At 42.2% G+C, this 12653-nt stretch overlaps 1 long non-coding RNA gene across 2 annotated transcripts; it reads right to left on the minus strand.

The window, feature by feature from the left end:
* Nucleotides 1-731: 731 nt before the first annotated feature.
* LOC121051489 lies at nt 732-3812 on the minus strand. Of its 2 annotated transcripts, XR_005805866.1 has the most exons (5): nt 3069-3812; nt 2239-2314; nt 1522-1600; nt 1152-1278; nt 732-887 (listed from the first exon to the last, which is right to left on the minus strand). It is a non-coding gene; the product is annotated as an uncharacterized LOC121051489 (long non-coding RNA). The 2 variants fall into 2 exon arrangements; XR_005805865.1 differs by having other exon boundaries at nt 1522-2314.
* Between the last annotated feature and the right edge of the window lie 8841 nt (nt 3813-12653).

The following is a 12653-nucleotide window of genomic DNA, read 5'->3' on the forward strand; positions in this document are numbered from 1 at the left end:
CCATACTCTAACAGAAATACCCATCCTTGATTCCACTCCTGCACACCACTCACTACTTTGGTGTTAGCCAACCGAGCCCGAGCCTCTGAAAGACTGAAAGTCCTCTTCAAACTGCATCTCCTTGGTACAAAGGTGGACTTCTTCTACTCGAGTCAGACCAGGTGAAAGGGAGGAGAAGAAAAGAAAACTTGCTGTGAATCAAGAGAGAGTCAGACTGGGTGGAAGGGAGGAGTCTCGAAAGAAAATTGTTCCAATTGCTTGTTGCAGCTGCACTTTTCCACCTTGTCTCCCATTACTTTTCCTTCCCTTTCTTTTCTCTCACCCACCATTTCCTTGTATCCCATTATTTCTTCCCTTTACCTTTCTTTTCAGCTTTTCTACCCTTTTTATCTTTGTTTTCTACTCCTAAACCCACAATCAACATCAAAAATTGATGAGGAGATAATTCAAGTTTTGCTGGGTGTGAGTTTTGTTAAGGGTATTGTTGGAAAAGTTGCTGAGTATAATTATAAATTCTATTTTTTATTTGGTGTAAAAAACTTGCTGGGTCTACATAGAAATTTGCTAGGTACATTTAGAAAAACCCATGGCATAACACTTGCTAAAATATCATCCACAAAATGCATTTCGTTACTCAAATCTAACAATAGAAAATTGAAATAATTGAAAGTTAAATATTTAATGTCAATACAAATTCAACTACTTAAGTTGTGCTCTTCGGTTTCCTGAAGCATAAAACTCATTGATAACCGAATTTGAATAAATGGTATCAACAATTTCTCTCTCAATATACACTGTCATTAAATCTGCAAGAAAATCATCACTCATCTTACTTTGAAGTCGGTTCTTAATGAATTTCATGGCTAAAAATGCTCTCTTTGTTGTAGCTGTAGAAACAGGAAGAGTCATCACTAGACGGACTAGTCTCTCAAAGTCTCAATCAACAAGAAACATGAAGAGTCTCACATGGCTGAAATTGCCACTATCCTGGGCAATTGGGCCTTAATAATACAAATTCAATCTCTTTTTCTAGGGATCGATAAATTTGATTTCTTACATCAAGAAATCTAGAAATCCCAAAATTCTAACCTAAATCAGATTCTAATTTCGTCAAGAAATTTCATTATAGCAGAGAAGTTAAAGTGTAATACCTGAATAAGGTTGAAAGAATGAAAGCAGAATGTTGAGGAGAGAAGATAGAGTCACTTGTTACTTGGTAGAGAGAGGTAAGCGTATGAGAGTGACGCCGACTCGCAAAGAGAGGTGAGAGTTGAGTCTCTGAGAAAGCAGCGCAGAACAAGGAGATGAAAGAAAATGTGTCACGCCCCGAAATTTAATATAACCAAATCAAATCCGAACGTGAATAATTACAATTACAAATACCAATATAAAATTCTCTTTCAGAGTAACACACCTCACACCACTCAATATTACATAACCCAACTCCTCAAATTTTATTTTTACAGCACACTCTCACAAATTCCAAATTGTAAAGTTCGAATTGAACATAACAAAACTCACAATAATGCTGTGACTCGAATGCCACTGCCCTAAGCAGCCCGATCACCACCCTGTTTCTCCTGACCTGCAGGATTATCCGCTACACCGTTTGAATAGTGTACCGGGATTGCAACAACACAAACCCGGTAAGCTTTTGACAGCCCGTATGAGTAAACTTAAGGATTGCACAAATTTAAATTAACAATTTCAACTTAAGCATAGAAATTGTAGAAATATCACAATCACAACGACCACCCCAAAACCACGTCATTTTCTCACTCTCATATATATATATATATATATACTTATGAGTTACAAGTAACTCCATGTTACCCTCATAAGATTACTCAACATTTGGCAGACAGACTAGAGCTCTAACTGATCGCAACCACCAACTCGGCGCGAGAGCGTGGTTCACGATTTAATGCTATTAGTAACCACCAACTCGGTACAAGAGCGTGGTTCACTAACAGATGCCATGATCACCCCTATGACCTATTGATTTCCACAAATCAATATATCTCAACCAATCAACAATTTATTGTTTCTCAAACAATAAACTCAACACCTCACTCAATATATAATTTCCTCAACACAAACCAACAACACATATATTTTATCAATAATAAAATATGTATAAAGTCATTCGCACATGTGTTAACAGCTATAAATATTATAAAATTAAATATAAATATTTAGAACTCCGGTTCGTGAATGAACCATGTGCGGTTTACTCACCTCGATACTCCCGCTGCGTCTTCAAATTAACACAATCACACCAAACTCGCTCGCCCCAGTAAAAACCGTCAATCACCTAATCATAAGTGACTTGAATTTAGCCATCAACTCACAAAAATAAAATAAATGACAATCTGACGGTCTGATCGAATTTATACGATGATCCAACGGTCGGATCGAATTTATACGATGATCCAACTGTCAGATCAAATTTATACAATGATCCAACGGTCGGATCAAATTTATACGATGATCCAACGGTCGAATCCTCACGGATCGCCCTTTGGATCATCCTCCCGAAATTATCACGAAGATCCAACGGTCGGATCTTCCTGAATCGCCTTTAATAACATCTCCTCAGATTCATATGAAAATCCGACGGTCGGATTCTCAAGAATCGCCTTCCAAAACACTATTTCACAATTATACGAAGATCCAACTATCGGATCTTCGCCCGTGACCACACAAAGTCATCGGGACTGTCATACGATCAACATAATAAAATTACAAGTCCATCCAACGGTCTGATCTTCACAGATCACAAATCGAACGATCGAAATCGTAAAATTCATAACTAAATCATACGATATCGAAAAAATGCGTATAATATATCGAAATGATCGTATTGAAGTATAGAATCTAAAAATGTACAGAAACTGTCCTTGTGACCCCCGGAGGTGGCCGGAAATTTCCGCCGGAGTTAGGGGCCGAGCCTTCCCCGACCACCGCCTATGGTGTCGGGGCCAGGCTGCTCCTCTTCATCTCATAAAGCCTAACAACTTTCCTAACTAGCATGTAAGCTAGAAATTACCGGAAGGGGTCGAAATTACCTAGAACAGTCGGGTTGGCCGGAATTTTCCGGAATCCGGCAGGTGCTCCGATCGACGTAAAAACCTCCACCACTCGCTTCGATCCTTTCTGGAGACTTCTTCAGAAACTCAAGGCAAGTTCACTGGTTCAAGAATCAATCAAAACAAAGCTCTACAGCTCGAGATATTCCTGATCGAAGGTTTCGGTGGCCGGAAAAATTCAAGAATCCGGCGGGCTTGAGTTTTCAACGTAAAAACTTCAACCTCAGGCCTCGATCCCTTCTAGAAAGGTGTTCATCTCCTCACTCTCAGTTCACCAGTCCAAGAAACACTCAAAAAGACGTCCTGTAGCTCGAGATATCAGGATCCTTTGCTCCGTTTCTCTCTCCGATCGGGTTTATGAGCTCCAGCCGCCTCCAGAGACAGCGCCGCCGTGCAACGGTGCTTCTGGGAGTTTCAGATGGTTGATGCGAACCTGTAGATGGAGTTTGAGAAGGTTTCGTGGTCGATAGCTCGAGCAACCATGCTTGGAATTCAAATCGTGGCTGGACGAACCCGGCCTCTTCGCCGCCGCTTCAGGCTGTGCCGTGACCCAAGACCGCTGCAGGTAGCTTCGTAAGGCTGAGACAAAGCCACAGAAGGTTGTTTGGCGTCGATTGATGGCCGGTGGAGGAAGGAAAGGATCAGAGAGTTTTTTGCTCTTGGTTTCGTGTTTTCGGACGAGAGAGAGAGAGCTGATTGTTGTTCCTTTTTTTTTTTTGTTTCTTTTAGCACCCCCACCATCACTACTTACATACAACAAAAGTACCACTCTCCACATTTTATTGCTCAAAACCCGGAACCACTATACTTTGTTTCAAAAATAAAATAAAAAAGAAAGGGGTATTACAATCTATCCTCCTTAAAGAAATTTCGTTCCGAAATTTAAGCACACTCGTCGACAAATAGCTGAGGATACCTTTTCCTCATGTCAGACTCCAACTCCCATGATGCATTACCCTAGTCATGATGACTCCACTGCACCTTTACAAGATCAACCTCCTTCCTATGAAGTTTCTTCGTAGACCTATCTAAGATACGAACAGGCTCAACCACAAAGGTGACATCCGTGCGCACCTTAATCATATCATGATCAAATACATGGGACTCATCTCGGACTTACTTCCTGAGCATAGACACATGAAAGACATTGTGTACACCAGACATGCTAACAGGCAAGGCGAGGTGATATGCCAAGTTCCCCACCCTTTCCAGAATCTCAAAGGGTTCAACATATCTCGGTGCGAGTTTTCCCTTCTTGCCAAATCTCACCACACCTTTCATAGGTGAGACCTTCAAGAACACTTGATCCCCTACATCAAACTCAACTGGCCTTCTCTTCAAGTCAACATAACTCTTCTGTCTACTTTGTGCGGTACGGATCCTATCCCGAATAGTAGTGACCTTCCCAGTGGTTTCCTGAACGATTGCAGGACCCAAGAGTCCATTCTCTCCTACTTCTGCCCAACATACAGGTGTCCTACATGGCCTACCATAAAGAGCCTCATATGGGGCCATACCGATACTGGAGTGATAACTGTTGTTGTAGGCAAACTCTACCAGTGGTAGGTGATCCGCCCAACTTCCTTTAAGGTCCAGAACACAAGCCCTAGCATATCCTCCATCACCTGATTCACTCTTTCAGTTTGTCCATCTGTTTGTGGGTGAAACGCAGTGCTCATAGCTAAAGATGTACCAAAAGCTTTATGAAATCTGCGCCAGAACTCCGATGTGAAACGAGTATCCCGATCAGAAACAATCGTAACAGGCACACCATGAAGCCTCACTATCTCGTTCACGTACAACTTACACAATGCATCGCCTGAGTAAGTTTTCGCCACGGGAAGAAAGTGTGCAGACTTAGTCAATCGATCCACAATCACCCAAATCGAGTCATATCCTTGGCTAGACCTAGGCAATCCAGTCACAAAGTCCATGGAGATATCTTCTCATTTCCATACAGGAATCGGTAATGGTTTCAGCATCCCTGCAGGCCTCTGATGTTCTACCTTCACTTGCTGACATGTAAGGCACTTCGACACATGTTCTGCTACATCCCGCTTCATCCCATACCACCAAAACTGTCTTCGCAGATCCATATACATTTTGGTACCCCCTGGATGTATAGTGTATCGAGACCTATGTGCTTCCCGCATGACTTCCTCCTTGAGGTTATCAACACTTGGGACATACAATCTCCCACGAAATCTCAACCCTACATCTATCCCAATGGCCCACTCAGAAGGGCCCTCAACATTCGGATCCACTGATATCTCAGCAATCCTTGCCTGAGCAAACTCATCAAGTGTCTGACCCTGAATGATCCTAGAATTCAAGGTAGACTGTAAGGTCATACTACTAAGAAAGATTTCATGTCCACCTCTTGTGGGCATAAGATCAAATTCGGATGCAGCTTCCAACATGAGCCACTCCTGTACCATAAGTGATGCCATGATTACCCGGGGCTTCCTACTCAAAGCATCTGCCACCACGTTGGCCTTTCTAGGATGATACTCCAAAGTGAAATCATAGTCTTTGATGAGCTCCATCCATCTCCTCTGCCTCATGTTCAACAACTTCTGGGAGAATAGGTACTTCAAACTCTTATGATCAGAAAAGAGTTCGAATTTCTCACCATATAGATAGTGTCTCCAAATCTTCAAGGCAATTACTACTGCAGCTAGCTCTAGATCATGAGTGGGGTAGTTCCGCTCATGAATTTTCAATTGTCTAGAACCATATGCAACAACACCACCATTCTGCATCAACACACACCCCAAACCCTGATGAGATGCATCACTATAGATAACTAGACCACCACCACTAGTAGGAATAGTTAACACTGGAGTTGTAGTCAATCTTGTTTTCAAATCGTTGAAAGCCTTCTCACACTCATCCGTCCATACAATCTGAGTGTCCTTCCTTGTCAACTTGGTCAAAGCCGAAGCAATACTAGAAAACCCCTCGATGAATCGCCTGTAATACCCTGCCAATCCGAGGAAGCTTCGGATTTCAGTAACAGTGGTAGGGTGACTCCAACTCATCACCGCTTCAACCTTCGAAGGATCCACCGAAACTCCATCCTTCGAAACTACATGACCAAGGAACTTGACCTCCTTCTGCCAAAATTCGCATTTCTCGAACTTGGCGTACAACTCCTTATCTTTTAATGTTTGCAGTATAATCCGCAAATGCTTCTCATGTTTGTCAGACGACTTTGAATAAATCAAGATATCATCGACAAACACCACCACAAACTGATCTAAATAAGGACTGAACGTACGGTTCATCAAGTCCATGAATGCCGCAGGTGCATTAGTTAAACCAAAAGGCATGACAAGAAATTCATAATGCCCATACCTGGTTCTAAATGCCGTCTTAGGAATATCCTCATCCTTCACCCTTAACTGGTGATATCCAGATCTCAAATCAATCTTTGAGAAAACAGTAGCCTCTCTAAGTTGATCGAACAAGTCATCAATTCTAGGCAAAGGGTACCTGTTCTTGATGGTCACCTTGTTCAACTATCGATAATCCACACATAAACGGAGCGAATTATCCTTCTTCTTTACAAACAGTACTGGCGCACCCCAAGGAGATACACTAGCCTGTATGAACCCTTGAGTCAGTAATCCATCAATCTGAACCTTCAACTCCTGAAGTTCAGCTGGAGCCATCCGATAGGGTGCTTTCGATACAGGGGCAGTACCTAGTATTACGTCAATGGAGAAGTCCATTACCCTTTTTGGAGGCAATCCTGGTATCTCCTGAAACACATCACCATACTCCGAAACTACAGGAATCCTTGAAATCTCAAGAATGCTACTCCCTGACCCTGACTCAATATGAGCCAAAATCCCTGTCCTCATGGCAATGTCGGACTTCAGACAACAGTAATGAAACACTGGTTGTCCCGGAATTCAAAAGGACACAATCATCCTAAAGCAATCAATCAATGCATGGTTCGGGCTCAACCAATCCATACCCAAAATCACATCATACGTGTGATCCGGTATCACAATCAACGATGCAGAGAACTCTCTACCACAAATCCCAATAGGGCAATCATCACAAAACATATCAAGCTCAAGAGATACTCCGAGAGGTGAAGTAACACATAATGATCCAGTAAGAGGCATGGAAATCAAACCCAATACATCTACTATGGAACTAGATATAAAGGAATGGGAGGCTCCTGTATCAAACAGTACTCTAGCAAGATAGTTATAGATAGACAAGGTACCTTCCACCCCGGTGCCTCTCTGTCCAATGGCGAAGACTCTAGCCTGAGCTTGAGGCTATTGCCTCTGCTGGTTTCTTTGGCCCATGTCCCGCTATTGTGGACACTCCCGAGAGATATGTCTTGCCTGGCCACAATTATAGCACACCATTTTCTTCGGTTTCAAGCAGTTCCGTGAAATGTGCCCCAACTCATGGCAATTGTAACATTTCGGAGGTGCCATCTATCTAATAGGCATCAATCACATTAGTAGGTGCAGCGACTATGGCCCTAGTTGGTGCCTGCTGGTTAGTCCTTTGTCTCTTCCAAAAGTTACCACGTTTGCCTGCTGTATGGCTGCTCTCAGCTACTGCTTTTCCCTTCTTTGAAAGTCTCTCTCGGCTGTCTGCTCTTCCAGGAGTATCTGATTTTCCTGCTCGATGGTTAATGCCTTAGCCACCATGAGTCTTAGTTCTTTTAGTTCCAAAATGGCTACGTCACGCCGAATCGATGGGTTCAGCCCCAACTGAAACTTCATGGCCAAACTCTCAGGATCCAACTGTCTCACAAACTGATACAACCTGTTGAACTCCGCCTCATACTCCCTCACACTCAACTTCCCCTGAGTTAGTGAATGGAACTGTCGTTCCAACTGCTGTCTCACTGTAACTGGAAAGTATTTCTGCCTGAAGAGCTCCGCGAAGCCATCCCAGGTCAGAGTGGTCACGTCCATCATCCTCTCAGTGCCATTCCACCACAACCGTGCATCCTCTTGAAGCATAAACGATGCAATCTTCCTCTTCTCCAGTTCGTCACAATGCACCATTTGGAAGTAGCCATTCATACTTTCGATCCACTGGTCTACCAACATATAGTCCGTGCCACCCTTAAATGGAACTGCTCCCAGACTATAAATTTCCTTTGTCAATTTCGATAAGCGCGTGGCATCCTCCACATTAATCACTGGTGGAACTGGCAGTTCATCAAAAGAAGACTCCGCATCACTCAAATAAACTTCCTCTAAGGGACGGGTCCTTTCCCTCCTACCACCCATTCTGCCTCCCCTTCTGCGCACATTATGGCCTTGTTGTCTGTCCATTACCTAAGGTGCATAGTAAGCTTGGTTAATATAAGTATAACACTCAACATAGTAGAAGTCAAATACAAGTTCATATTAACCAAGTCAATACTACAGGGGAGGTATTCACATTCCTAAAATGACTTAGCGGCCTCAACAACTCCCAACACTCACACATACCCAATGACTTAGCCAATACCGAAGAGCACACAATGGGGTCCGCTGCAGACGGGCCATCACTCAGAAGGTATTGACACATCACCGAATATGTACCTTACACTTTGATACCAAACTGTCACGTCCCGAAATTTAATATAACCAAATCAAATCCGAACGTGAATAATTACAATTACAAATACCAATCTAAAATTCTCTTTCAGAGTAACACACCTTACACCACTCAATATTACATAACCCAACTCCTCAAATTTTATTTTTACAGCACACTCTCACAAATTCCAAATTGTAAAGTTCGAATTGAACATAACTAAACTCACAATAATGCTGTGACTCGAATGCCACTGCCCTAAGCAGCCTGATCACCACCCTGTTTCTCCTGACCTGCAGGATTATCCGCTACATCGTTTGAATAGTGTACCGGGATTGCAACAACACAAACCCGGTAAGCTTTTGACAGCCCGTATGAGTAAACTTAAGGATTGCACAAATTTAAATTAACAATTTCAACTCAAGCATAGAAATTGTAGAAATATCACAATCACAACGACCACCCCAAAACCACGTCATTTTCTCACTCTCATATATATATATATATATATATATATAATTATATATATATATATACTTATGAGTTACAAGTAACTCCATGTTACCCTCATAAGATTACTCAACATTTGGCAGACAGATTGGAGCTCTAACTGATCGCAACCACTAACTCGGCGCGAGAGCGTGGTTCACGATTTAATGCTATTAGTAACCACCAACTCGGTACAAGAGCGTGGTTCACTAATAGATGCCATGATCACCCCTGTGACCTATTGATTTCCACAAATCAATATATCTCAATCAATCAACAATTTATTGTTTCTCAAACAATAAACTCAACACCGCACTCAATATATAATTTCCTCAACACAAACCAACAACACGTATATTTTATCAATAATAAAATATGTATAAAGTCATTCGCACATGTGTTAACAGCTATAAATATTATAAAATTAAATATAAATATTTAGAACTTCTGTTCCTGAATGAACCATGTGCGGTTTACTCACCTCGATACTCCCGCTGCGTCTTCAAATTAACACAATCACACCAAACTCGCTCGCCCCAGTAAAAACCGTCAATCACCTAATCATAAGTGACTTGAATTTAGCCATCAACTCACAAAAATAAAATAAATGACAATCTGACGGTCTGATCGAATTTATACGATGATCCAACGGTCGGATCGAATTTATACGATGATCCAACGGTCAGATCAAATTTATACAATGATCCAACGGTCTGATCGAATTTATACGATGATCCAACGGTCGGATCCTCACGGATCGCCCTTTGGATCATCCTCCCAAAATTATCACGAAGATCCAACGGTCGGATCTTCCTGAATCGCCTTTAATAACATCTCCTCAGATTCATATGAAAATCTGACGGTCGGATTCTCACGAATTGCCTTCCAAAACACCATTTCACAATTATACGAAGATCCAACGATCGGATCTTAGCCCGTGACCACAAAAAGTCATCGGGACTGTTATACGATCAACATAATAAAATTACAAGTCCATCCAACGGTCTGATCTTCACAGATCACAAATCGAACGATCGAAATCGATCGAAATCGTAAAATTCATAACTAAATCATACGATATCGAAAAAATACGTATAATATATTGAAATGATCGTATTGAAGTATAGAATCTAAAAATGTACAGAAAATGTCCTTGTGACCCCCGGAGGTGGCCAGAAATGGCCGCCGGTGTTAGGGGCCGAGCCGCCGCCGACCACCGCCTATGGTGTCGGGGCCAGGCTGCTCCTCTTCATCTCATCAAGCCTAACAACTTTCCTAACTAGCATGTAAGCTGGAAATTACCGGAAGGGGTCGAAATTACCTAGAACAGTCGGGTTGGCCGGAATTTTCCAGAATCCGGCAGGTGCTCCGATCGACGTAAAAACCTCCACCACTTGCTTCGATCCTTTTTGGAGACTTCTTCAGAAACTCAAGGTGAGTTCACTGGTTCAAGAATAAATCAAAACAAAGCTCTACAGCTCGAGATATTCCTGATCGAAGGTTTCGGTGGCCGGAAAAATTCCAGAATCCGGCGGGCTTGAGTTTTCAACGTAAAAACTTCAACCTTAGGCCTCGATCCCTTCTAGAAAGTTGTTCATCTCCTCACTCTCAGTTCACCAGTCCAAGAAACACTCAAAACGACGTCCTGTAGCTCGAGATATCAGGATCCTTTGCTCCGTTTCTCGCTCCGATCGGGTTTATGAGGTCCAGCCGCCTCCAGAGACAACGCCGCCGTGTGACGGTGCTTCTGGGAGTTTCAGATGGTTGATGCGAACCTGTAGATGGAGTTTGAGAAGGTTTCGTGGTCGATAGCTCGAGCAACCATGCTTGGAATTCAAATCGGGGCTGGACGAACCCGGCCTCTTCGCAGCCGCTTCCGGCTGTGCCGTGACCCAAGACCACCGCAGGTAGCTTCGCAAGGCTGAGACGAAGCCACAAAAGGTTGTTTGGCGTCGATTGATGGCCGGTGGAGGAAGGAAAGGATCGGCGAGTTTTTTGCTCTTGGTTTCGTGTTTTCCGACGAGAGAGAGAGAGAGCTGATTGTTGTTCCTTTTTTTTTTGTTTGTTTCTTTTAGCACCCCCACCATCACTACTTACATACAACAAAAGTACCACTCTCCACATTTTATTGCTCAAAACCCTGAACCACTATACTTTGTTTCAAAAAAAAAAAAAAAAAGAAAGGGGTATTACAAAATGGGTCCCCTTGTCGATTGCTATATACATCTATTATATATGTTTGACTTTTTTTTAGGGTTACTATAACTCGGTGTGTGTGTGTGTGTGTGTATATATATATATATATATGGGCTAATTACTGAGTACTACCCTATAGTTTGGGTCTAAAATCAATTCAGTCCCTAAACTTCTAATTTCATCAATAGATCAATTTGTTAGTCTTCCGACAATTGAGTCATTTAACTTGTTGACATGACTCATATATGGCCTATGTTTTATGATGTGGTGTTGAGGTGGCCTGCATAGTCAATTTTGGAGTGAGTCCCACTATTAGAAATCTATTAAATAAATAGTTTTTCAATAAATAATACAACTATAATTTAAACTCATAACAGAATATTAATGAATTGGACCTATTAGATCAAAATTGAAAGTACAGGGGTGTTTTTGATGAAATTAGAAATCCAATGACTGATTGATTTTGGACCTAAACCACAGAGTAGTAACCAGTATTTAGCCCTATATATATAATAATTTTTTTCCCCCAAAACCTCAACAGTAGCACACCTCAGCCCACCCTTGTGTCCATGCCACTCGAGGAAACACCCTAATGATGGAGATTGTTGAATTATAGAAAAGGTTGTCGAAATCAGGGATTGACTTGCTATTAAATATGCTAATACAGTCACCACAAACAGAGGTCCTGCAGCACAATCAGGGGCGGATCCAGCCCTGGGCAGGTAGGGCTCAAGGTCCACAGGGCTTTTTGGGCCAAAAAAAAAAATAGGTATATAGTTTTTTTTTTTTTTTTTTTTGGAGTAGTTCTCTCCTTTCATGCTCCACCGCCGAACATCCCTAACTTAATCTGATCTTGCTCCGTGCTCCGAACTCAGCAACCTGCAATAGTGCAAGTCTAGAACCAGTAAGTCAGCAACTCGTCTCTGGCCTCCGAGCTCCGCCTCCAGCCTTTCAAGCCTTACCGGTCACCGCCCAACTCAAGGTTGGACTTTGAAGAGTCTGTCCAACAAGGCAACAACCCGTCTCTCCCTCTCTGTCTTCTTCTCCTCCTCGGTAACTGGCGACGGCTCCTCTAGTGCTTTTCTTCTTCTCTTCTAATGGTATAGTTGAATTGTTGAAAATTTGAAATGGGTATAGTTGAATTGTTGAAATGGGTTTGAATGTTCGATTTCGAATTTCCAGTCAAGGGTATGATGGTGCTAGCAATATAAGAGGTATTTATACTGGGTTACAAGCATTGTTTCTTGAAGAGTATCCTTATGCATATTTTGTGCACTGTTTTGCTCATCGCTTGCAGTTGACATTGAATATTACAGC

The sequence above is a fragment of the Rosa chinensis genome, chromosome 2 (genome assembly GCF_002994745.2).
Source record: "Rosa chinensis cultivar Old Blush chromosome 2, RchiOBHm-V2, whole genome shotgun sequence".
NCBI classification, from domain to species: domain Eukaryota; kingdom Viridiplantae; phylum Streptophyta; class Magnoliopsida; order Rosales; family Rosaceae; genus Rosa; species Rosa chinensis.